The sequence below is a fragment of the Dermacentor albipictus genome, chromosome 10 (genome assembly GCF_038994185.2).
Source record: "Dermacentor albipictus isolate Rhodes 1998 colony chromosome 10, USDA_Dalb.pri_finalv2, whole genome shotgun sequence".
In the NCBI taxonomy this organism is placed as follows: domain Eukaryota; kingdom Metazoa; phylum Arthropoda; class Arachnida; order Ixodida; family Ixodidae; genus Dermacentor; species Dermacentor albipictus.
In genome coordinates this window covers 38,017,819-38,042,919 of record NC_091830.1, presented here as the reverse complement: position 1 = coordinate 38,042,919, position 25,101 = coordinate 38,017,819, and the positions used below count along the sequence as shown (strand labels likewise).

Sequence of the window (25,101 nt, the reverse complement as noted above, 5' to 3'; positions counted from 1 at the left end):
CATTACTTTCCGCAATAGAAGTATCAAAATCGAACTTTCACCATGCGACAATTGGCTGCGCCACAACAATGTATTTTTTTTCTGTGGGGGAAAGCACCGAAATGAAAAAAAACGCATAGGAAAGTACGTTGGCCAGAATCGAATGCCTACATCGGGCGCCTAATGGAGCTACGGAATTAATACCGAAGAAAACATGAGACGATTGGCCCACTGAGAACCATACGCATACTGCTCAGTGTCCTACACCGGCGAAACAAGACTTTCCGGAAAGGTTCCGCTCAAGGAACGCGGTGCTATCCTTCGAGTCCCCACAGTGATGGCGGCGAGCGACCATTGTTTTTTTTTTTCTCGTCTGCTAGCCAGAAAGCTTCCAAAACTCTGTCAGGTGAAAATCCGCTCGGCCAGAGCAAACCGAACGCCCACCGAAGTGCACCGCGCGGTGGTCGGGGCCATACGAGAAAAACATATGCGCTCTGGCTCGCTCTGGCAGCCCACGGGTAGGGTAGCGAGAACAAAAAAAAAAAATTGAAGAGGCTCAATGTGTCCTCGGCGAAGAAGAAAAAATAAATAAGAACGTAGTTACTTTGGCTGGCTTTAGTGTCTTGACATGGATGTTCTGGCGTAGGTTAAAAAAGTGTTGATATTTTTTTATGTGACATGACGGCACAAATGAACCACCCCAACACATCGTCTCATTGGACCTCGCTGCGTGCTTTGTCAACTCGTCTGCTAGTGTGTTGATTTGGCTTGTCTCGTTGTATGTTCCGATGTAAGACTTTAGAAAAGTCAATGGACCTTTGGCGTCAAATGTTTATCACAACATTAAACCCACAAAGTTGCGCAATTGAAAATTTAAAGCACAACTTTGGAAAGGTCAGTGCACGTTTCACATAAAGAGCTTATGAGATTTATACCCGTAATGTTTCGCAATACCCGTAAAGATGCCGCGGCGAGCCCGCTCACCATCAAAGCGCCCTTGAAACTTTGTGCTCGGGTGGGACTGCTTGGCGTTATGTGACTGCCGGTGTATGGGCGTTGCCACGAAATCCAGCCCGAGTTCGCAATCTTCGCGGTTAAATGTCTTTTTGAGCGTCAAAAAGCCATTCTAGACAAAATCCAGAGTGATTTCCGACGCCGGGAGTGGCTTTGGTCGGCGGTGCATGGACAGCACGAAAAAATTTCGGGGGGGGGGGGGGCTGAAGCCCCATAAGCCCCCCCCCTTGGCTACGCCCCTGCCTCTGGTGTATGAAACCGGGGCAGTGTACTCCTAAAAATAACGCAGGCTGGGAAATGAACGTGTTTCTAATAGTGGATTCGCACATATTGAAGAATGTTTCCACCGTCAGCAACGGAATTCTTTACAATATTGAAGGGAACCTGCAATATTGATGTAATGCGTTATTAGCCACAAATTTCGGTGATCGGCCGCACAATAGCACAACCTCATTCTTGTCACTTTGCGGCAGGTAGGTTCTTCTTTCCCCTCGCTTTCATTTAGGAAAAAATAATGCGCGACCGATGGGGTGCCATCGAACGCCGGCCGCCGAGCACGGTGTTATAACCATTAGGCCACGAGCGCGCGCATACTCCTTTCATTCGAAAGCCAGTAAGCTCTGAAATGCTTGGCGGCTGTGCCGCGGGCCACTTCCTGGTGCTGTCGCTACAGCTGGCGCTTTGAAGCGCCCATCTCCGGGACCGCCCCACTTTCGTAGCCGCTTTCACTGCGTAAAAACTGCAACGTTAGAGAGAGGACGGGATGTCACGATGGGTCATTCTAGGTTGTATCTGTTTAAAAGCCTGTTTCCTAAAAAAAAAAAACATTCAGTTGGAAGTAGCGCCTTGTCCGTCGTACATGTGCCTCTTTTAGTCGGTGTCTTCCTAGCGCTCTTTTCTTCAAGTATGCAAAACCAACCAGCCCACATCAAGCTTCTGCTGCTTTTTCATCCAATTTCATTTCCATTCATTTATCATTTCTCCGTTTCATTTATGAAGCACAAGTAATTTCCACTATGTTGTTCTTGGCATCAGTGTTTGTTGGGCTCCTATGATCTGAGTAATAAAAATCAGGCCTCTCGGTTAACCAACTTTCTTCTCGTTTACTAGGTATGTACACGTAATTGATAAGTTGACGTAATACTGACCAAAACAGCCCTAAATGAGTGTTTTCAAATGAAATAATACATTTGCTGTAAAAAAATGTTATATTACTTTCGGCAAACTGCTATGAACATTAGGTTGCATATTGCTCGAGTATGCTTAAATTTGGTAAACCTGAGAGTGCTGAAGTTTTACACAAGTTTTGAATTCCATAGCATGCACGAATAACTTATGCGCAGAAGAGTGTGACTGAAGAAAAAGGTAAATAAGATCAACTCGTGTCTGGTCTAAGCTACACTTTTCTTCAGGTGATACGAAAAACTTGCAAATATGTTGCAAATAATAAGTAAGATATTGGTTTTTTCTTCTGATTCCTACTTTGCCTAATGCGTATGTTTACTACATATTCTGCTGCACTAGACCCCTTACTTCTTCACTATACCATGACCGCTGACTTTTTAGCCATTCTGCACGAACTTACACTGTCAGGGGAGCAAGGACTTCTCAATGCACGTCTCCACAGTTCAGATACAAGTCGGCAGCTGTATATTCCACCAAGTACCTCACAAGCTGGAGAAACATTTCTCTACCACCTGTGGCTCCAGCGTGGAATTCACAACTGTGTTCTCCTTCCGCACTGTAATTTCGACCATCCTGCTTGCGACAACTGCAGCTGCAAGAAGGCTGTAATGGGTTAGTTGTCTGGAGGCGCTGGCGCCTGTGTGGCAACAAAATTGCTCTCGATAGTGCTTGGCGAGCTATAGCTATTGTCCCCTGGTGGAGGAGGGATACCTAGAACACCATATGGCAGAGACCGTGTTCGACACATTACGCTCTGAACGCATTGCTGCAAAATTAAAGGACATGTGGATTGAGTGACCGACTGTGAGAGATGTAACACGTTGGATCACGTTTATGTGCAAATTTTTAATATCTTTTATGCCTTTCTTCCTCCCGTCTTTTTTTTCCTTTACCCCGTTCAACAGCACAGGGTAGCCAGCCGCTACGTACACTGGCTAACCTGCCAGTCATTATCGCTTTTTTTGCTTCCTCCTACCCCATAGCTGATATGCGCACCTATGTGAGCAAGAAATACGGAAAGGGAATACGTGATGATTGTCTTAACTGTGAGATAATGCTGAAGACGCAGTCAATAAGTCCAGGAGTGGGAAATGTGCAGAAGTCCGTCGCATTTTTCTCTGATTTCGCACATGCCATTCTCCAGCTAAAGTAAAAAAAAAAACGGCCAGTGTAGCAAGAATGTGGTACAAAACGCCTCATTCTTATTAATCACATAAAATGTCATCAAAGCTTTCAGATAATTTCAGAAATCGCAAATAGGCCTTTCTACACTACGTTGGCTTGCTCTTGAATTTCTAATGTTGGCGGCCCCTTAGAAGCGGGACGTCCTTCATTTGCCTTCGGGCACCTTAGGGTTTTTCTTCTTTGATGTGCCTGCAAATACAGAAAGATCCTGCGTAAGTAGCTCTCTGACCCGACAGAGTAGTGCAACGGAGAACGCAGTAAAATGTTTTTAAAACTACGCCAGACAAATGCACACTTCAAATCTTCAAGCAAATCTGATCCCAAATGCAATGATGTTTTTTTTAACCGACAAAGTGACGTCATAAAGCGAGCAATTGTGGTCTGGAATTAGCATGCGTGTTTGTTGTGCTTGCGTGCATGAGCACACGCCTAATTATGTGCATCTTATGATGCAGGGCATTTTTTTTACTCAAAGACATCACGCTTGTTTGATTGACTACTTAAGTTAGGGCGATACTAGCTAAGAAACGTGTTCTTGAAAAAAAAAAGATTACACGGTGCACTTGCTAAGATCGCAAATTTATTTGTGTCTTTGCTCGAGTGCTGCGCCAGAACCGCAGTAGCTTTAAGTTTCAAAGTTTAAGAGTGTTCAGAACATCCACCACCTCTAGCGGCACACTACAACTCTTCAATAAGCAGAAATACTCGTTTATCCACCTGCAAGATATATGTTGATTTTAAATGCTCTTTTCATAAGTTTTGGGCCTCCGATAATTTTGGGCGTTCGCCCACCCTCCCGCAGCCTCCTGCACCAAGTTGGCCGCGCGCTGTTGAAGCACGAAGGTCAATTCGCTCGCTGCTGCTGCCGCACTTCCTCATACCGGCATTTTGACAGCGAGTCTCCGCAGTCATCAAATGAGATGTGTTCAGGCTTGTTTGTACGCGCGGGACACCATACTGTTTAAGTTAGTTAGTGTGGCAATGTTTACAAGTTTGTACGGCCGATGAAACTACTTTCCTTACTTTGTATAGCTGTCCACTAATTTGCAATCGCAACGGATGCTTGGCGTTTTGGGCCAAGGGGCGGCTTTTTGCTACTACCGGAGTGTAATTTTAATATGCGAAAATGTAGAAATGAAATGAGTTAGGCAGGAACCCGGGTTTAAGCTAATGGGCATTCAAACATGACAAACACGGAAATACAATTATGAAATTGTAGAATGCCGTAAAGGAAGCTAAATTTTCTTTTCAGATTGTTTGAGAATGTATGAGTTTAAAACCCTGCGGCATTATCAGCTTCTTTGCAGGTAATGAGAAGTTGCATTAGATTTGAGATAGGCGTCACAGATATGTGTGTGGACATAAACTCTCCTTATTTTTTTAATATGTGAACTCAACTGGATTTGGCAGGTAAAACCCCATATTTAGTAAATTATTAAATGTTAGCCTATTTATTATATAAACGAAATTGGCTGTGGTGTTTGATGACGAACATATAGAATATTTTATCACAGACTGCGCCACAATACAGACAGTTGGAGACAATAACCTTTTTCTTCATTGCTTGGCAAGAACGAAGTAGCAATGGCTCTTGTGGATCCGGCAGCAGCCACTGCTAGTGCGGCTGTTACCTCCGCCGGTGCAAAGAGACCACCAACCACAGCAGCTGGAGGCAATGCTGCGGTCGCTAAGCGCGTCAAGCGCTGGGGAGCCTTTCTGTCCTCGTCACTGATGGTTGGCATATTGCTGCCACCGACTCGCTCTGTGTCACTTATCTTACAGGTGACCTCTCTTTCGAACCCTACAAAAGAATTCAAATTAGACTGTTACGCCATGCAAGTGACGGAAGGCACTTACTTGGCGTTTGCGTAGTACAAGCCAGCGCATAGCTGAAAGAAAAAATGTTGGTTATCTAAAATATTTGTGCAAAGGCAGCTGCACAATGGCGCTTGTTCTTTTGACGTGGATACTTTCGCCGAGACAGTACTGTCATTCGAGATTGCTGGCTAGTGGTTAGCGATCCTGCGCTACCACGGTTTGAGGTCGTACACTAAGGCTGGGCTTACACTATCGCCATGTTTACAATGGGACGGTTAATGCCAACCGAACAAACTTTCGGGGCACGAAGTCTTTTATGTTGAAAGTAGCTATACAATGGCGGCTATCAGACGCCGCGGGAAATCTGCCAAGCAAATACACGCCACACAAACTCCAGCGTCTCGTGTGTCCTTGTATGTTGCAGGGCTAAATTATGCGCGGCGTCATCTCTTTCTGGTTTTTGGGGCAGCCATCGACAGACATGTACTAGTAACGAGCAACAGATGAGTATCAGCGGTATATCGCGCTTCTCAACTAAATCGGTAAGCGAACAGCGCAGCAGGAGCCGTAGGGACAGGTCTTTGATACACCCGTACCGGCAAACCGACTCCGTAAGTACCGCGAGGAGGCAGCGCCTGGTGTAGAGTGTAGCCCCGCAGCTGGCACTCTGGCTACGAAGCCGGCTTCCCAGTGAGCAAGAATTCCCGTACACATTTAGGTATATGTATACGTGGTAGGTATATGTATACGCGGTATATGTATATGAGACGCGGTATAAGCGGGTTATATTGTCAAGCCATTCTAGCACTGAAGGTGCTCGTACCTCGTCTTACGCTGTTGACAAACTTATTCTTCGATTTTTTGAGAATGACAGCCCAAAAACAAATGTCATGAAACGGTACACCGACCCCGCGCGCCTTCGTGGTAAATCTTCTAAGACAAAAAAATAAAAAGTGCCAAAGAAGAGCAGAAATCTGAAAATAATGCTTCTTTTGGGGCGCGGCCGTCCATTACCTCCGCTATCAGCCCACGCAAAAGGCCGCGTTTCTACCAGAAAGTTCGACCTCGTACAGAGCGTTCGTCGCCAGCGTTTGAGGGTGAATATTACGGTTAAATAAGCTGTAGTTGACTGGAAGCGTGAGGAACAGTCGGGGATGTTTTAATGCTATCGGCGTTGCACTCTTAAAGGTGAAGCATAAGCGTCCTCCACCTTTTTAATGCCAAAGGGTTAAGTGCTCAGTGTCGCAGAAAATACGGCGTCGACGTCCCGCGTGCAGCGTCGACCATCGTTGAGCGACAAAATGATTCCGAACCGCGCATACCCAACTACACAGACCCTCCTTGTAGCGCAAGGACTTTACTGAAGTTATTGACTTTTTGAAAATAAAAGGCGTCAGAAATGACTTACACACAACCTACAGGCCTGACAGCGTCGGATTGTAATTTGAAAATCAGAGAAAACATAATTTTGTTAGGCGGAAACTCAAAAATATACGTCCTTCCCAGCGTGTCTACCTTTCATTCAAGGGTGGTCAGAGCTCGCTTCTTTGCACTAACACGAGCCCACGTTAAAGGCCGCGTTTCTACCGAAAAGCTCGCCTGCGTGCATGGCGTTCGCTGCCAGCGTTTCCCCATAAACTTTACGGTTACATAAGCTACAGTTGACGGGAAGAGTGAAAAGCAGTCGAGGATCTTTGAGCGCTTTAAAATTCCACTCTTGAAGGCTAAGCTTAAGCATCCTCGAACTTTTTTTTTTCACACTTGCCGATATTAGGCTCTTCTTCTAAAAGAGAAGGCGTCCTGAATAAATATTCCGCTCTTTACAGTCAACATCTTGAATAGATGTATTTGAATAGTTATGTTGAAGTTCGCTTTTAGCGAAAGCTGTCTCCTAAACATTCCTTGTTTTTTCGCTCAATAATTTTACCCTTTCATGACCGTAGCTGAAGGAATTATAATAACGGCTACTTTCGCATGTTCGCGTAGCTCTTCAGCAGCATTACTGTTGTACTACAGGCGAGCAATGATGGATTTTGGACAACATACCCAATCGTGCCATTACGGAGGAAATCTTACCAGTCGTGCTAGTGGCTTGCCGGCCTCCGATGCGGACTGTCTCTGTCTGGTGACACAACTGAGCTCTTTCGTTCTTTATATTGGTGAGCGTGTAACTGTGTTTCCGGCGTCACCACCTTTATTCGATAAAAACGATGTCTTTCTTTCTCTCTCTATCTCTCTGAACAGATTTTTGAAGCTTTCGATGCGTTATCTAGTTGTTTGTTAGTCTCCAGATGAAGCTTTTTGGATTAATCACGTGGCTTATCAGACGTTCTGAAAACACTCTTCTGTGCACATTTCTTTCTGCCTGAACAGTTTTTTCGTCCGCTTTTTACGTGAGTTCTGCATTTCAGTAAAGATATTTTTTTTTCTTTGGCCAGTTGCGTTTCTGCAGACAATGACCCTATTCTTCATCCGTCCCAGTCCAATTCATCACCCTCTATTATCTCTAGCTCAGAGATAACATTCCCGGTCTCTCCTTTGGGCAATTAATGCATGATCCGTAAAACAAGTGCTTTCTTTAGAAACAGATGTTCTGCGCTTGTGTGAAGTTCGCGCAGAATGACCGAAATGCATTAATCGGCGCCCCCATTATCCTGTTGGTGGTTTTATACTTCCACGTAAGAAGGTTTACATTAGATACGCTCTGATAAAGTTATAGTGGCTTTCGAAACCTGTGTTTTGCTCTCCGAGGTTTTCAAGTGTAACGCGCGCCGTTCGTTGTATGTGAGCCCCTGCGTAACTAGCGAGAATGACTTGTATGTTGGTGTAAGACGTTTTACAAAAAGGTGAATTAACTAAAAATCCACAGAAATTGTCACAACCCAGAAACACGCACTTCACCACCACAGACCACATAATTGCCACGATAAGAGAGCGCTGAAAGGGTGCTTATGCGAGACACCAGCAGTTTTTATTAAAGCGTAAGCATTTAGTGGCTATTGAGTGTCCGGGCGCAGTCCGTGGTAGACGCAGGAAAGCGATGATCACCGGCGAGGGGAGCAAGGAAAGGGGGCGCCATGCCAGTAGGGCATCGCGAGTGGGCGCGTGGGAGAGCGCGGACCTGCGCGTGAGGGGGCGCGCACATAGACCTTGCAGCCATATGGCTGTGATTGCACCCCATGCTCGCGGCCAAGGCAGCGTCCGTTCGCAGAACTGTTCAGACAACAGCAGCAGAGGCATGCAGATACGCTTTCGCCTATCGCGATAGACTTTTATTGGGGGCCTTCCTCTTTAACTGAGACAGAGATAATTATTTGCGGCCGATGTGGTTGAGTTGCAGAAGGGTTCTCATCGGTTATCTCCACCGATTGCAAAACAGCACCCCCCCCCCCCCCACCTATTACGCTAGAAACGGTGTGCTGAAAAAATCGCAATGAAGCACACGGGCTTCATTGTTTAAACCTTGGGCCTGGGGCGGCTTGCATGAACATTTAGTAACGCAAATAATAAAGAATTTCGAAAGCTTTCCTGGATGTTCCATAGACAACGTCTAGTCCGCACACCAACGAGTTCTTAAATGTATAATTATTTCCGTGACATGTTCATGCAAGCCACCACTGGACTGGTTGCCCTTAAAACACCAAGCCAGCTCGTTTCTTCAAAGCCATCTTTCACGCAAGAGGCTGGAGGAACACAAGCCGACCGCCGCGGTATTTCTTGTTTGCCAACCATTTTTATACGAAGGCAACTCGAGAGGTCCGGTATCTCTAAATGGTTTTCTGTAAACCCTCAAAAGTGTTGTTATTCCCTATTTAGAGTACGCCATGAAAGTGCTGCAAAGCGGGCTCTGATGTGTGTCGTTCCAGAGGGAGCCGAGTGCTTTGTGAGTGCCGGCAACAGATTGCCATGCGCTATAGTGAGCCTATAACGGCACAAAAACCGAAACTTTCATATACGGGTCGTCGCTACGGCCCCAAATTTGACCCGCTATACCATTCTAAGGAAAAGGACGCCATAGTTATTGAATCGCGAAGTCGAATTTTCATTGAGTACACGGACGTATCTAACGAAAGGATTGTCTGTGCACCATGGTTCGGAGCCATCAGAGTTTCTTTGCATTAGGAGCAGTGCCTCAAGAAAGTTGCTGTTTTGTTTCAACACTTGACATAGAAGTGTAGCGATGCTACTGGTTATATTGGGGCAATTGCAGTACCTTTTCTGTATACTTTATAGCCTCACGTTGAGCAGCAGTCTTTATTGAAGTATTACACATGGACGCCCTGCCACCTTCTCTCCATTTTCTCATCTCATATAGATTACCATGGCTGAAAATGCAGTCAAATAGCGTTAGGGGAAATCTTACACACCATCACTCTTCTAAATATATATTTGAATATATTTCTTTAGGTCCTAGCAAGTAGATACCTGACAGTAATTATGAAGCTTGTAGGCAGCCGTCATACATACACAAGTAAAGGGCGTAGTTTATTTGTATTCACATGGCGCAAAGTGGACTAAAATGCCGATATGCAAGAGTGACATGATTACAATATTTGAGATCATTTTTCAGAGGAAAAAAAAAACGCTCGATCGCACCCCCAGGATGTTTTGTTTCTTTGGATGGAATATGTTAACGTTAGCAGCGTGATGCGGAAGCGAGGCAAAACCGTACGCAGTGGTTGTAAAAAACGTTGTGGATTGGCGCCCCAATTCTCTCACACTCAAGTTCGGAGCGTGAAAAACCCTCTAATTTCACGCCTTTAACTCCTGGTAACCGTCAGAGTTGATCAAAGATTACCATTCCCAATCCTGATCCATTCGATTTTCGGATTCGAGTAAATGAGAAGCATTTATTGTAAGGATCTATATTTTCGCTTGCTTGGCTAGTAACTAAATATGTATTTTGCAAGTCCTAGCAACCTTATAAATTATGATACGCACTATTTTTAAGCAGAAGACCAAACATACTTGTCCGGCTGGTAACTCTGCAGCGCGCTGTTGCTTGCGATATCATAGCTGCGGTTTATGAAAGATATCGTTTATCAATTTTCGTTTCAATAAAAATCCCTTTACCAAAGTTCCGTGAGAAATTTTATATTATCCCTTTAAGGAACCATTGTTCGAGCACCCGGATCGCAGAGCACTTGCTTGTTCCGCGTAAAGCAAATGCCTGGTCAATACAGTACCTATATTTTAGAAATTGTATTTCACCAGCGCATATGCAAGATAAGTACTTCCCATTTTTATTAAACAAATTAGGTTATATTATGGGTTATCACGAACTAAACCACAGTATCATTACGAGACACGTTACTTTTCTCCATAGTGTTCTGATTATACCTGGAAATGTTGTGTTGCTCATCAGTTTGCGTCAGCAAATATATATTAGTGCTCTGGGTTAGAAGTATCGAATATATGACGAGTCGTAAAGTTCATTCCGAATTTGCGACCAAGGTACCTACAAAATATGTAAATTTTAGGTGACAGCTCAGTATGAGCACTCAATACTCCGTAATATAGTCGATCATTGGAAACCAGTTTCTCGCAAAAAATAACCCCGAGAATTGGTTAAAAATGGTAACTGCAGGGTTGCCGTTCCTGCCTGTACCTTGCATTATGCATTCGTGAGCTTGCCGTCGTTGCCACCATCGCGTCATGTCCATGCGAGGCCCTCTCACCATCTCTAGTTTTGTTTCGCGATATGCCTTAGGAAGACAACTATTGACGCGATGCAGCAACTGGAGGCCCAACTTATGTCCACGCATGTGAATCAAATTTCGATAGGCTTCCGTGGAGCACCTCAGAAGGTCGAAGCACTTAAATGGCGCTATTTGAAGAAGGTTTCTTTTTCCGTCAACTACATCTGGAACTCGCAGCGAAGCCACTCAATGTATTCTCGTCCTTCTCTGCATAAGGCATGGGTGACAGGTTTCCGATGGAATGTGTATTTGGCGTGTTCAATTGGTCCGCGCATGACATCTTCTGAAATATTTTACTGGGATTTGCTCAAATGAGTTTCCAATACTGAGTGTAACTCCTCGCCTGTATATAACAAAAAAGTAACAAACTTAGTCTTAGCTCAGTGAAGTACACACAATTGTGGAAACCAGCGTACCATTTCCTACTGAGAAAAACATTTAACTTTAGACAGAGTCTGCGCACTTACATTAGTGCGGGCGTGTGACAGAGGGAATAGGTTGACAGGAAGAACGGACCATGGGTAGCCGTGAGGTCGTCGATAAAGACTCGGACAATAGATCAGGATATGTAGAGTAGTGGAGAAGGCACTCAACTGAGTTTGTAGATATTCACCCCTATTTGAGATGTCCATAAATAACGGACCGCCTCGAGAGCAGAAAACCATTATCGGAAACGTAGTCTAACACAGTATCATTCCACGTACATTTTCTGAAGGTCAGCATTATACCTACTTAGTAAACACAGCGATTGTTCCAGTTAGAGTTCGTTCCTCTTGCAACGCGTCGTGTGAAGCGGACTGCGGTGAAAGGGCGCACCCGACAGGACGAAAAGGCGCTTTCTTTCTCCATGTCGCCCTGTCTAATGCGTGGTTCCCTGTAAGAAATCGTAGTCACTACCTCTCAGCGCACTACAAGGTGAATGATACCCATTGTTGCACTTATGTCTCCACGTGTAACGCACTTTCGAAGCATGAGAATTCGAGCATATCGAGTGTTGCAGCCAAACATTAAAAGTAACTGACCCATCCTATCCGAATGTACAAGTATGAACTGAATAATGTAGCATGTTCTCGAACTTTCCGGGCTACTTGAAGATAATTGGGATTGTAAGATTATGCCCCTATAAATATGCGAGTCAGCCAGATTGTCTTATTATTATATTCAATGACCACCCCGAGTATTTCTAGCGATTGCGACCACCAGAACTTCTCACTAAAACGTCAAAATATCTGGGGGAGATGCAGGCGGCGATCATTTCTGTAGACAACTCAATGTAGAACATCCCTGTAATGTCAATGAAACAACGGCGCAGCTAGTATCCCTTGCAAAACCATTGTGCAAAAAAATAAAACGATCCGCATTAGGCACTCGTCGAGATGTAGCAGTAAAAAAGAAAATCAAGAAAATTAAACTGCAGTACTTTAGAAATAGGTTTCCTAGATGTGATGACCACCTAGTAACGTCGGCATTTACGCTATATGAAAATGTGTTATTACAACCCTTCACTCCTCCAGTGGACGAAGCATGTCTGTGAAGTTGAGCCACGCTTCTCCCATGGTAGAATGCCAAAATCTTTAGTGGCTGCGATACTCTCATCGAGAAGAGATGCGCTGAACACCTCTGTGATCCTTATTTATCATCATCGTTTTGAACCCCCCATTTACTCAAATGTGAAAATAACGCTCTCAGGAAAGAAGGCAACTGAGGGCAGGAGCTCGCCAGTCCTTTTTTTTTCCTGATTGAATCAGTGCTCTTCTCACTATCTCTGCTCCGGTTTGCGTGCTCCCCGTTTTTTGAGGTTCAACGAGAAGGCGCTTTTCAGCGACATCAGAGGGAACTGCTTCTAACTGAGAGGCGTGTTTTTCTGGTTTTCTTTCGTTCTTGGGGGCTGTTCCGACGTGTCGTCTGGTCGGAATGCACACGGCGTCAAGCTGAAGTGAGAAATCCTTCGCGCTCCCAGACGAAAGGCCGCAGAAACGTCGTCACATGCGTGAAGAGCTGCGTCAGCGGTTGTGACATCATCCAGTGACGTAGGAAGTGAGTGGTATGAACGATGACAGACACCGCGGAAGAAAACATAGCACGTGTGTGACTTCGTGCTTAATTTTGCCGTACGAGAGTCAGCACGAAATGGGGAATCGGTGTACTTACGACAAATTGTGACACCTGAGCAGCTTGCGTAGCTGGACATTCTTGTCAACTGTATTATTTCAGAGACACAAGAATGCAGGCGAAAATGAAATTAAACTAATTTCTGTTGATTATTATTGCGAGTCCTAGGGAGCTGGCGAGAGGGCGGGGGGGGAGGAGTGGAATTGGGATAGCAGGATGTAGGCAGGGTGTGGGCAGGCTGAAGTTGGAATAAAAATTATGGCAACTTGATTTTGATGATTGAACCGTTGTGGAAAAATAAATTAATAAAGATCCGCTATCAGTAAACCTACTCATTGAGAAAGGAGCCCAATAAACCAAGCTATAGTGGTTTATTTAGAAAAAAAATTCACTGTTCAGAGATCACCGTCATGATTATCCGACGCTCCGACATCGCTTTAAGCACCGTCACCTCGAACGTTCTGATTAAGCCGAAAGTTGAAGTGAGCAAAAAAAAGTGAACAACTTCGAGAGAATGAATTGCCATTGTGCGACTTCTTAGATATTTTTATTTAAAGTCAGCGTGATCTTATGTTGAACTACGATTTCGCTTGTGCAGTTCAAAGGCAATTTTTCTATGCAACCGACTTTAATGAAATTTGTTGCATTTGAAAGAGGAAGCCTATTTCTAATAATTTTTCTTAATTTTCAAAAATTCGAAAGTTCCAGAAAAATAGAAGCACGAAGTTTACAAATTTATAGGTCTGCATAAACAAGGAATATTGCAGTTCTGCAAACGGCATCCACTAGATCAATAAAAGCGGACAAATTCGATATCTCAACCTATAGCTTATGTGACTTTAGTTGTGTACAAGGATTCTGCAAGAGCAGTATTTTTAAATTACGAAATGTTTTGACATTCATATGTAACTTATCAATTTTTTCCGCATTAGATCCACTATTAGACGCAATTCGCAGAATTGTGACATCAGTCTTCATTGCTGACTCACAGAGTTGTAAACTTCATACAATACCATTCTGAGAATTCCAATTCCAATACCATTCTGAGAATTCCAAGTGCACCGTTTCTATTAATCCTAGCGATAAGGAGTGAACGTTGGTATCTTGGATGTACTGAGATATGGGAAGGTCATGCGACAGCGCCTAATTCAGTGACAGGCTCTTGACGGCCGCGTGCTTTTCCCAGAAAGCAGGGAAGTTCATTTCCGGCGCCTAATTAGTTCTGTTATCCCAAGATAAATGCGAGATAGGGGCACGTTGACAAGAATACGTGACAAGGTCAGTGCAGCGCGAAATGACACTTATGACCAGAAAGACAGTTATGTTCGCGTCGCACTGTTTAACGTACGGAATCCAGCGGCTGACCGCTGTGAGTTTTCAATTTTAATAGAACGTCATACGTTCACCCTTACTATAGAGTAGGCAGCAAAAGAGGTATGCTTCGTTACTTGGGTTCAGGGCCACTCGCCACGTTTCACAGGTTTATCGCATTCAAGCAACTGCGCAGTGACATTCTAGTAGCACTCATCGCGAAAAAGTCGTTGAGGCACCCACTCTCCCCTCTTGCTTGCCATGATGACCAATGTAGATCAACTGCAACCATGGATGTTGCAGTTGGTTGCAACCATGGATGTTGGTTGATGTAGATCAACTGCAACCATGGAAGCGTTCATGAAAAATAAGATTTCCCTTAGACGTTTGACGTACGGATCACCCCCGAGTACACATACGTCACCTGAGACTGTCACACTAACCAAAACAACGAGTCATCGAGAATTATTCAGCAGGAATTGCTCCAAATCGTTATATATAACCGTGGAATTCATGAATAAGTTGTGTATGCAAAAGAATAAGATGGCCTGAAGCTCTTAAACTAGGGTGGCAGATTTAAAAGAATTTCCCGCTCAATTTTGACATCGAATAAATAGAAAGTGCGCGTTAAAATACCAAAGTGTCTAGCGCCGTGCTAACTCATGTTATTTTTCAGGTTCTTTAACAATCACAGACTAAAATTTATCACCAGTGGTAAACTACTCAGGTATCCAGCAAAATTACGCCATGAAGCTTATACTATCACCATAACATCTTTAAACATTCGATTGCTTCGAGCTCCACCAAATGTGATCTACCCCACTGGCTGCTCAAGAAACACAATCAGCTTATTGGAAGCTCAGTATCAAGGTAAAACATGGTGTACTTTCTTTTTTACGCGCGTCAACTATGACGCTAAATTTAACAAGCGCGACAACCACATTCCGTATAGTAGAAGCGGGAACAAGAGCGCGTTTTCTAATCATGATAACGAGAAACCGATACTACGTCCGAGACATCTGCGCTACCTGCAGCCGGTTGGTACTACGAAATGCGCGCACCTAATCATGAGCTATTGACGGAAAATATCTTTGCTAAAACATACCGTTCAGTGTAGCTGCCACGTTTTGGGCGTGTTGGTAAACTAAAAGCATATTTAGCGCCAGCAACAAGGATGGAAGGGAGACGACACCACAATGCGCTAACTAAGCAAGTTTCGCTCGTAGAGGGGCTGCTAAAAAGGTGCAGGTGAGATAGCACAATTCGAGACGCGGCAAATCAACACACGGAACGCAGAACGAAGGTAGTGGCAGTGCCCTACCAGCATGGAACGGCACATAATCTTAAGAGGAATCTTTAGCTCGGGTGCTCCTATCTAAATACATGTAAAAGGAGAATTCGTTTTTCTCGGCAACCACTGCACCAAATTTGACTGGGTTTGCTGCATTTAAAAGAAAAACTTAAAATGTAGTGACTGCTGGTTTCGAATTTTTGAGTTAGGTCGTCAATTTTTTATAAAAAATTGACAGAAATTGCAAATTTTCAGAAAACGAAACTATCAAGTTTACAACTCTGTAACTCAATAACAAAAAATGATATCGAAATTCTGTGAATTGTACCTGATAGCACATCTAAAACGGACAAAATTGATATGTTACACATGAACTTCAAAAAATGTATTAATATGTGATTACAACTTCTGCAGAACCCTCGTAAACAATGTAACAAATTCACGTAAGATGTAAAATGACATATAATAGTTGTCCGCTTTGAATGATCTAATCGATGCCGTTTACAGAACCGCGATATCTGTTCTTGATGCAGAGCTATTAGTTCGTAAACGTCATGCTTCTATTTTTTTCAAACATATGAGTTTTTGAAAATCTTTGTAACAAAAGTGAAGCCCTAAATCAAAATTCTGCTTGCAACAATCACTAGAGTTTATCTTACTCTCTCAAATGCAACAAATTTCATGAAAATCGGTCCAGGGGTTATCTCAGAAAAACGTTTTTGCGTTTTTACATGTATTTGAATAGGCCGCGTCAGAGTTGGGCCCGAGCTAAAGCTTCCTCTTAACCGGGTGGACAGAAAAGTGATATTTTCAGCACCATAAAAGCTGGCAAAAATGTGTCGATTAACGGACCCGTATCGTAAGCGAGCTGCCGGATGCTGTACGAATCATCGAAAAGCACCAGTGGGTTGCGTAGAAGCTGTTGTACATGAGGTTCCGCTGTCCTGTAGGAAAAATACATCGGACTGAGAGGGAGATGTCTTAATGTCCGATTACGGGAACATAACCTAAACCTCAAAAATAAGCAATACGGTCATCTGTCAACTCACTGTCAGGAATGCAGCTGCGCACCGGTGTATGGATCCTGCCGGGTTCTTGCGAAGCACAAAGATAAAGATGTGCGAGAAATTATTGAGGCTCAGGCTATCTGGCGGAATAGTGATACGTGTGTTAGTGCCCCTTCGGTCGACTTGTTAGGGAAGGAGACGGCTTTTTTGGATGGCTAAGATTTCGATGAGGTGGCGCCGCTGTGCGTGGGTTATATAGGTGTATTTCCTGGAAATTGAGTTGTTGAAGTTAGCGCATTGTGGTGTGGTCTCCCTTCCGTCCTCGCTTGCTGGCGCTAAATAGGCTTTCAGTGTAGTTGACATGTGATGCCACAAAGAATACACGTATACACAGACACCAAGGTTCAGACAGACACCGCACACCGCTACAAGCGTTGCCTGGCGTGCCTGGCGCACTCGTTGAGAATTCAGATTGACGCCGACAGATGGTGCACTGCCATTGCGCATGCGCAGGAGCTCCGGGCGCAGAGTGCGTGCGTGCTCCGACGAGCCCGAGCGCCTTTTCTTTTTTTTTTTGTCTCTTTCTCTCTGTGTTCGCGCCATGCGTGCGGAATGGGTTGCTTTTCTTTTCCATTTTCCCTTTTTTAGAGCGCAGCTCTTTGGCGTCCGTTCCTGGGTTTCGCGTCGTCGTCGTCGTCGGCGTTGTCGGCGTTGTCGTCGGCCTCGTAACCAGCTCGCCGACGAATCTGCTGCTCCGCCGCCCCGCATGCGCGCTGTCGTCTCTCCGGGCGAGGGAGGATGATGGAAGGGAGGAGGAGAGACTGTGGAGGAGGGCTGGCTACACAAATGGCTCTTTGGCGTCCGTTCCTGGGTTTCGCGTCGTCGTCGGCGTTATCGTCGGCCTCGTAACCAGCTCCGCCCCCCTTTCATCCCCCCAGCGCTAGCAGCGACCGACTGATACCGCTTTCGTGAGACCGCTACCGCACTCACGAAAGACGTCGTGCACTTCCTGCAACTCGCATTAACCGTCCATCGATCCACACCGATGTTAGTAGTGGGGGACTTTAATGATGACATAAAGACAAACAGCAATTTCCTAACACTTATGCGGGAGAACATCCCGTTCCTCTCGCTCGTAACGCGTCCCACGGCTGTGACAACCTCGCGAGGCACTTGTATAGATCTCGTCTTTGAGAATCAAGCATTGGTGTACCAAGTCGAACATATATCAGTCTATTTGTCCGACCACAAAGCTTCCTTCATGACTGTGAAGAACTGTTAGTGGAGTCTTTGTTAAAGGAATACGTGTGAAAAATAAAAAAAAATTCTGTGATAGCGCATACATGTGTTGCTCGATTTGTTTGCCTCAATCTATCGAAAAGGTGAAACAGCGTATTTGCTGCGCTCAAATTTCGCATTAGGAAGTAACGTAATCGTCGGTAATTTTTTTTTCATGGATGATGAAAATGCTCTAGCAAGTTGTATTACGAACGCTATGGGCTATAGTATGAAACTGGAGCTCGCACATAGATGAATGCGCTGTTTGTAACAGCTGTTACAGGGCCTTTGAGGCGCTTGCATTGTCGCCAGCGACGATCAGTAATACAGTGCATTTGCAGCATATCTTCCAGCGTACCGCCAAATGTGATACCTGCCCATAGGTTAGTGCAAATTTTCTGTCAAAGCAGTCAATGCAGCAATGACGTAAAGCAATGCGAGGCCACGCAGGCATACCGCCTGCGAAATACTGCGTGGTCTCAGAGAATTTGGCACGTACTGTATGTGAATGAGAATGATGAGCTTATAGTGCAGGGTATCAGTCAACGAAAAACTACCCGATGTTAGTGATGCATCCGAGATCAAAGGACAACGCGCATACTACACGCACGACATCGGTTCGTCGTACAGTCGCAAAGTCTGCGTTCTCAGCTACACACATCACGAGTCTCTGTGTTGTTAGCTTGATGCCTCTTTCGAATCCGCTTGAAGCGATAGTTGGCCTTGATAACAACTATTATTGCGATTGGATCGGCGTTTTGTATTCTTTATTTTGCTGCCGCTAAATTGATACTATGACAAATGTGAAGACTGCCTGGGGATTGCCGAGAGGGACTACGTAGATCATATCATGTAGTTAACAAATGTGGAGGTATACACGATGTGTATACTAATGTCTACAAATAGGCTCTACAGCAATCTCAGCAGTAGACAACTCCAGTGGTTTATATCAAACGTAACTCCGTATTATCCACCGGTACCTGCGCTTGGTTACACCGCACACGGTTTGGCCAGAGATTAACGACTTTTGTCAATCTATAGACGACACATAAGCCTGAAGCAATAAGAATTTTACAGTGTCGGCTGTTTTCTAGTTGAGCTCACGCCTTACCACAATGTGCATACGGGCTGTTCATGCCAGTTAACATGACTTTTGGTGACGTCCCACCCTATGGCCTTCACCGGCAGGGATATAGGGCAAGGCGGCTGTCCACGATGATGACGTCTTTGTCAGTTTCTATTATTTTTGTGGCTGAGCACACTGCATCGCGCAGCTCCGCCGTCCAGGTTTCGATCTCTGTGATTTCTTGTGGTGTGGTGAGGCGTCCCTCACGGAATCCGTCCTAGTCCGTCCACTTCCGTATGATGGTAATGCTCCGTAATTGGTTGGGTATCGTAATTTCGAGGATGTAGTGGTCATTGCCCAGGTCGACACCCGTGTTGTGCCATGTTACGTTGCCCATGTGGTCATTTTTGGTGAATGTAGGAACCGCTTATCGCAGCTCTTTATATGCTATAAAGCTTTTCTTTGGCGCTTGTGCTGCTCATGGAGGGGAGGCCCAAACACCAGCTTCGTACTAGCGACTGTATTTTTAATTTCACTTGAATTGGTGACTAGAGACTTGATACGAAACCTGATAGTGGCTTCATGGATGAAATTTGTGAATGTTTATCATCAGAGTGTTCAACTTGCTTTCACCTGTGCGCATCCTCCTGCAATGCAGGCTAGAGTGCCTTAGCTCAGGCCGACCTCTCTGCCTTGTTTCAATTAAATTATCACTCTCTCTTTGATGAATGTAAGGCCTGGTGTGGTGTCTCGTGCTACGGAGTTGCCGATGCGGGTAGGACGCGTGAGGTCCGAGACCACGAGCACGGCTCGGCTCCTGCAGCTTGGCGTTCACAACGCCCTAGAAGAAATAGGCGAGGTGCAACTCATTGTGCAAATGGAGCGCCTCTCTACCACCAACACGGGCCGCAGTAGACTGACGTTCATGGGTTACAACCCCCAAGCTCCCAGCCGACATCCGTGTGAGATCACAAAGGAGGTGGTTGCCCGCATTTACGTGGACCCCATCCCGAAGAACGTGGTCTCAGAGAATTTGGCACATACTTTATGTGAATGAGAATGATGAGTTCATAGTGCAGGGTATCAGTCAACAAAAAACCACCCGTTGTTAGTGATGCAGCCGAGACATAAGGACAACGTAAACGGTATCTGAGAATCTGAGAATTGGTTGCACCCAGAGTACAACCAAGAACGGCGGCAGCTGCGGGCCAAGGTCCTCACCCGAAAAAAATTACCGACGATTACGTTACTTCCTAATGCGAAATTTGAGCGCAGCAAATAAGCTGTTTCACCTTTTCGATAGATTGAGGCAAAGAAATCGAGCAACACATGTATGCGCTATCACAGAATTTTTTTTTTATTTTTCACACGTATTCCTTTAACAAAGACTCCACTAACAGTTCTTGACAGTCATGAAGGAAGCTTTGTGGTCGGAGAAATAGACTGATAAATGTTCGACTTGGTACACCAATGCTTGATTCTCAAAGACGAGATCTATACAAGTGCCTCGCGAGGTTGTCACAGCCGTGGGACGCGTTACGAGCGAGAGGAACGGGATGTTCTCCCGCATAAGTGTTAGGAAATCGCTGTTTGTCTTTATGTCAACATTAAAGTCCCCCACTACTAACATCGGTGTGGATCGATGGACGGTTAATGCGAGTTGCAGGAAGTGCACGACGTCTTTCGTGAGTGCGGTAGGGGCGAAGTAGACAGCTACTACCAGCAAGCCGTTGGGCAACTTTGCGGCGCACAGTTCGCCAACTTCAAAGTTCGAGCCGGCGCTTTGACAACCGGAGACTCGCAGGAAGAGGTGGGAGGGGGGCGGCGTGTACACCCAGCGGCAAACGATGGGGGCAGAAGCGCGTGCAGCAAGCGGACAACACGATAAAGGGAGGAGGGAAGAGATAGCAGCGACTGACTGATGCCGCTGACGCCGATAGTGAGTCAACCCCAGCTGCGGAGTTGCTTTCAGGGACAACGCCGCCGATGCCAACACAAACAATATGATACCCTCGCTTCCACAGCGCTAAGAACCAGGGGGGGGGGGGACCCTTTCCTCCTCTTTCTGCATGGCGGCGACGGTGTTCTATGCAGTCACGTTATCTTGACTCTCTAGCGGTGTCAGCGGCATCCAGCGGTATCAGTCGGTCGCTGCTAGCGCTGGGGGGATGAAAGGGGGGCGGAGCTGGTTACGAGGCCGACGACGACGCGAAACCCAGGAACGGACGCCAAAGAGCTGCGCTCTAAAACACGCCCAAGACCCGAGCTCCCGGTACGTGGACGCAGCGGAATACAAGCGGGAAGGCTTCGCGGCATTGGTCGTTGCGGCGGCTACCGGCACCAAGACAACGACAGCGAGCGTGCAGTGCACGAACGCCACAGACGCTGAGGAGGTTGCCGTCGCTCTGGCGGTCACCGAGTCCGAGTGTGGCACCGTGCTCAGCGACTCGAGGAACGCCGTGCGCAACTTTGTCAAGGGGCGAATATGCGCGCCGGCGGCCACCATCATCGGCAAGCTCCAACTGCAAGACCTCGGCAGCACCATCCGCGTCAAGTGGTTCCCGGCGCACGCCGGCGAGTGCGTATCCTCACCAAACCACAACGAGACGGCCCATTCGGCTGCGCGAGCGCTTACCTTCCGCGCCCCCGAGAGTTACCGCTCTATGTGGTGGTTCGGAACCAATGACAGATTGACCAGTTATGCCGAAGTAACCAAGCGTTACCGTTTAGGTAATCGGAAAATGTCGCCTCCCCGCTCGGCACTCAGTCGGGAGGAGGCCGTAATCCTAAGGCAAATACAGACCACGTCACTCCTCGCCCCGGCAATGCTGCACGTGCTTCACCCAGAGCTATATCCGAGTGGGCTGTGCGGTATTTGTGCAGCGGGTCCGGCGGACCAATGGCACATCATGTGCGACTGCGCAAGGTTCCCGATGGCAGCTACCTCCAGGACGTACCCGCCCGAACTTCAAGGCGCACTGCAACCTGCAGACAAGGACACACAACTATGGGCCATCCAGCAGGCCCAGGGTGCGCTAGAAAAGCACAAGCCTCATCACCCACTATGAACGGGCCCAACAGGGGCAGTGCAGAGTAGGGTATAAATCCGGGTCAACGCTTGGCACACGTCACGACGCGTTAAACCGTCGGTTGTCGGCACCATATTAAAGTTATTCCTATCCTATAGGAAAGCCTTATAAAAATTTGCATGTGTTTTTAGAAAGTTTTCTTGAATTTTTTCTATACAACTCGACACAACCGCGGAGGTACATGTGTGCAGTGTGTGATGCTTCCGTGAGCTTTCTAACTATGTCCGTCACACAGCAACAAACATACGATGATTTTTAATTTTGCCCGTTAAGCGCAGGTTACGCTTATGTGTTCCGTATCTTGCTTTCGTGGCGGTGTGCTTTTCGTGCGCGGGTCGCGCTCATGTCCTCCGTGCCTTCTCTGTGCATTGTGTGACCCATGAAGATTCCTCGAACAAAAAAAAAACATCACGTTTCTGCAGCGTGCATTTGTCGCATTTGAGTGGTGTGTGCCAGAAATGCGCGGCGGCGTTCGATGTGTTCCCGCCCGGAGTGCTGCAGTCACTACATTCTTGCAAATAGATATGACGCGGCTGCTAACGCGCAGTTTTGCTTAGTGTTTCTTGCTTGTCTTTGTGATTTACCTGCATATGCGATAGAAACCACAACGCGCGCTTCCATTTTATTACTCAGGTATTTTTCATTTCGATTAGTGTCTCGTTCACCTTCGTCAATGAGTGTGTTTTTAACAATGCTCTTGCTCGATAGTTAAAGACACCCGAAATGGGGTTGAAATAATCAGGCTTTTTATTCCTCGAACAGTGCGTGAGCAGTAAATTTACAAGAATTTGGTGATACGGCTATGTACATCGAACTAAATAACTAAATATCGAAACGTCTTGCGGTGCGGAAATCTTACTACGATGTGTCAATATCACAGCACATATTTCCACATCAACGGCAAATGCAATTGTCCGCTTCGCTCTGAAGTTATGAACATCACTTTTTCATATCGTTTGTTCCATGCACAAAATTTCCCATGGGTGCACTGTTGCCTTCCCAAGTTAGAAGGACACTCTTAGATATTATTCAACAGTATTCAACACCTTCAGTTGAATGTTTATAGAGTGCAAATATTAGCCCCGAGAATTAGGAGTGGCACCCTCTCGCGAGTGACGTCACGGCCAGGACGCCGCTCGCTCCGGCTCGCTCGGCTGCCGCGCGCGCTCGTTCCCTTCGTGTATGCTTGGGGTATGGGTGGCTCGAGCCGTACGTATTGAAGAATACGTCGGCTTCTTTCAGCTGCCATACCTTAACCACAGTTTCTTCTTCAAAAGCGTGTGAGTCGAGAAACTTTGCGACTTGGATATCGCAAGCTAAGTAGCGTTAAAGGGTTCTACTAGGTTTCGCAATGCATATATGCGCCGTGTCTATCCGTAAATTTTGACTGAAAAAAGAATATCTGCAAATTCAACGCGCGAAGTTGTGTATGATGCTTCGCTAAACACTTAACATATTCCTTTAGTATTTAGCAATGAGAGGCATTGCATTTTACGTGGAAGAAAAATTTGGTAATTGGCGTCAACATGTTACCCGATGTTAGAAAGACACTGCCCAGCGAAGCTGTCATCATGATTCCTATTACTCTGGTGTGTTGTTCTATTCAAATATGGCCATTCATTAATGCGTAAAAAAATAGTTAGGCGCGCATTTCTTATGAAAAAGTTTGCAGCTACATTCATCCCCCTCTGAAACAGGCCTCCAAAAAACGAATTGCTCATGGCTGCTAACACGACGGCGCGTCATGTAGAGTATTTATATAGTTAATTCACAAACACCATAGTAGCAATCACCTGAGAGAAAAGTTTCGTTGTTGAGATCGAGAGCCACTCAATTGAAAGTGATGAAATGTTTCATAGTGGCCCTCAGTAGCCTTTATCGACAATATGGCACACCCCTGATCATGTAACGGTTGCAATCGACTGTCCGTATGGCGAGGCACGCTATATTCGCGAAACCCATCAGTTCACTACAACTTCGAATTAAAACCATAAAGCATTTTTTTACAGCGCCAACTGGAATGGCTAAAGTATTCTCGAGCTACTACGCCGCAGCTTAGATAGCCTACAAAAGGAAAATTCAAGCACCTTCTATCTCACGATGTCTCGATCCAGCGTGGTTTAATTATACAAACGGATAACAATTCACTTCGTCGGTACATAAAAGAGAGCCTTGCAGGCTAAATTAAGTTTGCTCCAATCCAATCGCAAACATTCATAAAGAAAGCACCACAAGCCTTGCATATACTTTCACTTGATTTCTGACCCTCCACCGCGGGAATTTCGATACCTTCAATATGTCCCATACTACTAGTCATTGACGCTTCGACTTCTTTCTGGCTGCAGCTATGCGGTCCAGCAGGCATGCTTCACTAAAACAATTGGGCCGAGTAGCCTGTGTCAGTTCGCCAAACAGATTCGTCATGTATATTCCTCAAGCAACAAGTACCAGTAAATTTCTCAAGTGAGTTTGATTTGATTTGATTTATTAATTTCCATTTACAGACACCCATGTACAGAGGAGTGGTAAACCGAGGTGGATGAGGGGAAAAAGCCGCACAGACGCGGCTTGAGGTAACCTCACCCCCTTAGGTACAATGTGGCTGCATGGGGCAACACATCAAGCGCCACATAAATTACATTTATATAGTGGCCATAAAACACTGCAGTTATACAATATATGAAATAAGATTGAAATACTTCCACAATAACAATGCAAAACACACTGCGGCATTGAAATAAATAAATGATATACACTAGGTAACATAGACCAAAAATGAGGAACATAACATACATTATTAATCTTTAACAAACGCGCTCTAAAGAGGTGAGTTGAACGTGAAGCACGGAAAAGGGAATATATATTGGTACATTCCTATTTGTACTCTGTAAATAGCTGTAAGCCTTCATTAACTTTACTTCAAGTTTCCGCCGCTTAAAAAAAATAAACACGTGAAGAACCGCCTAATGTTGACAAGCAGGTAAAGAAGCAAGTGAGGCGTGTAGAATCTAAGCTCCAGTATTAGTTATGTCCCCGTGCTACTGCCGAGCGTTTCTGTGAGGAAATG

At 45.6% G+C, this 25,101-nt stretch overlaps 1 protein-coding gene across 1 annotated transcript in view; it reads right to left on the bottom strand.

The window, feature by feature from the left end:
* LOC135911849 (uncharacterized) overlaps nucleotides 1–21,927 on the bottom strand; it is a 42,221-nt gene extending 20,294 nt beyond the window's left edge. Inside the window, exon 1 of the mRNA XM_070528195.1 lies at nucleotides 21,749–21,927. The gene's annotated coding sequence lies outside the window, so the exon portion shown is untranslated. The remainder of the gene's footprint in view (nucleotides 1–21,748) is intronic.
* Nucleotides 21,928–25,101: the final 3,174 nt, after the last annotated feature.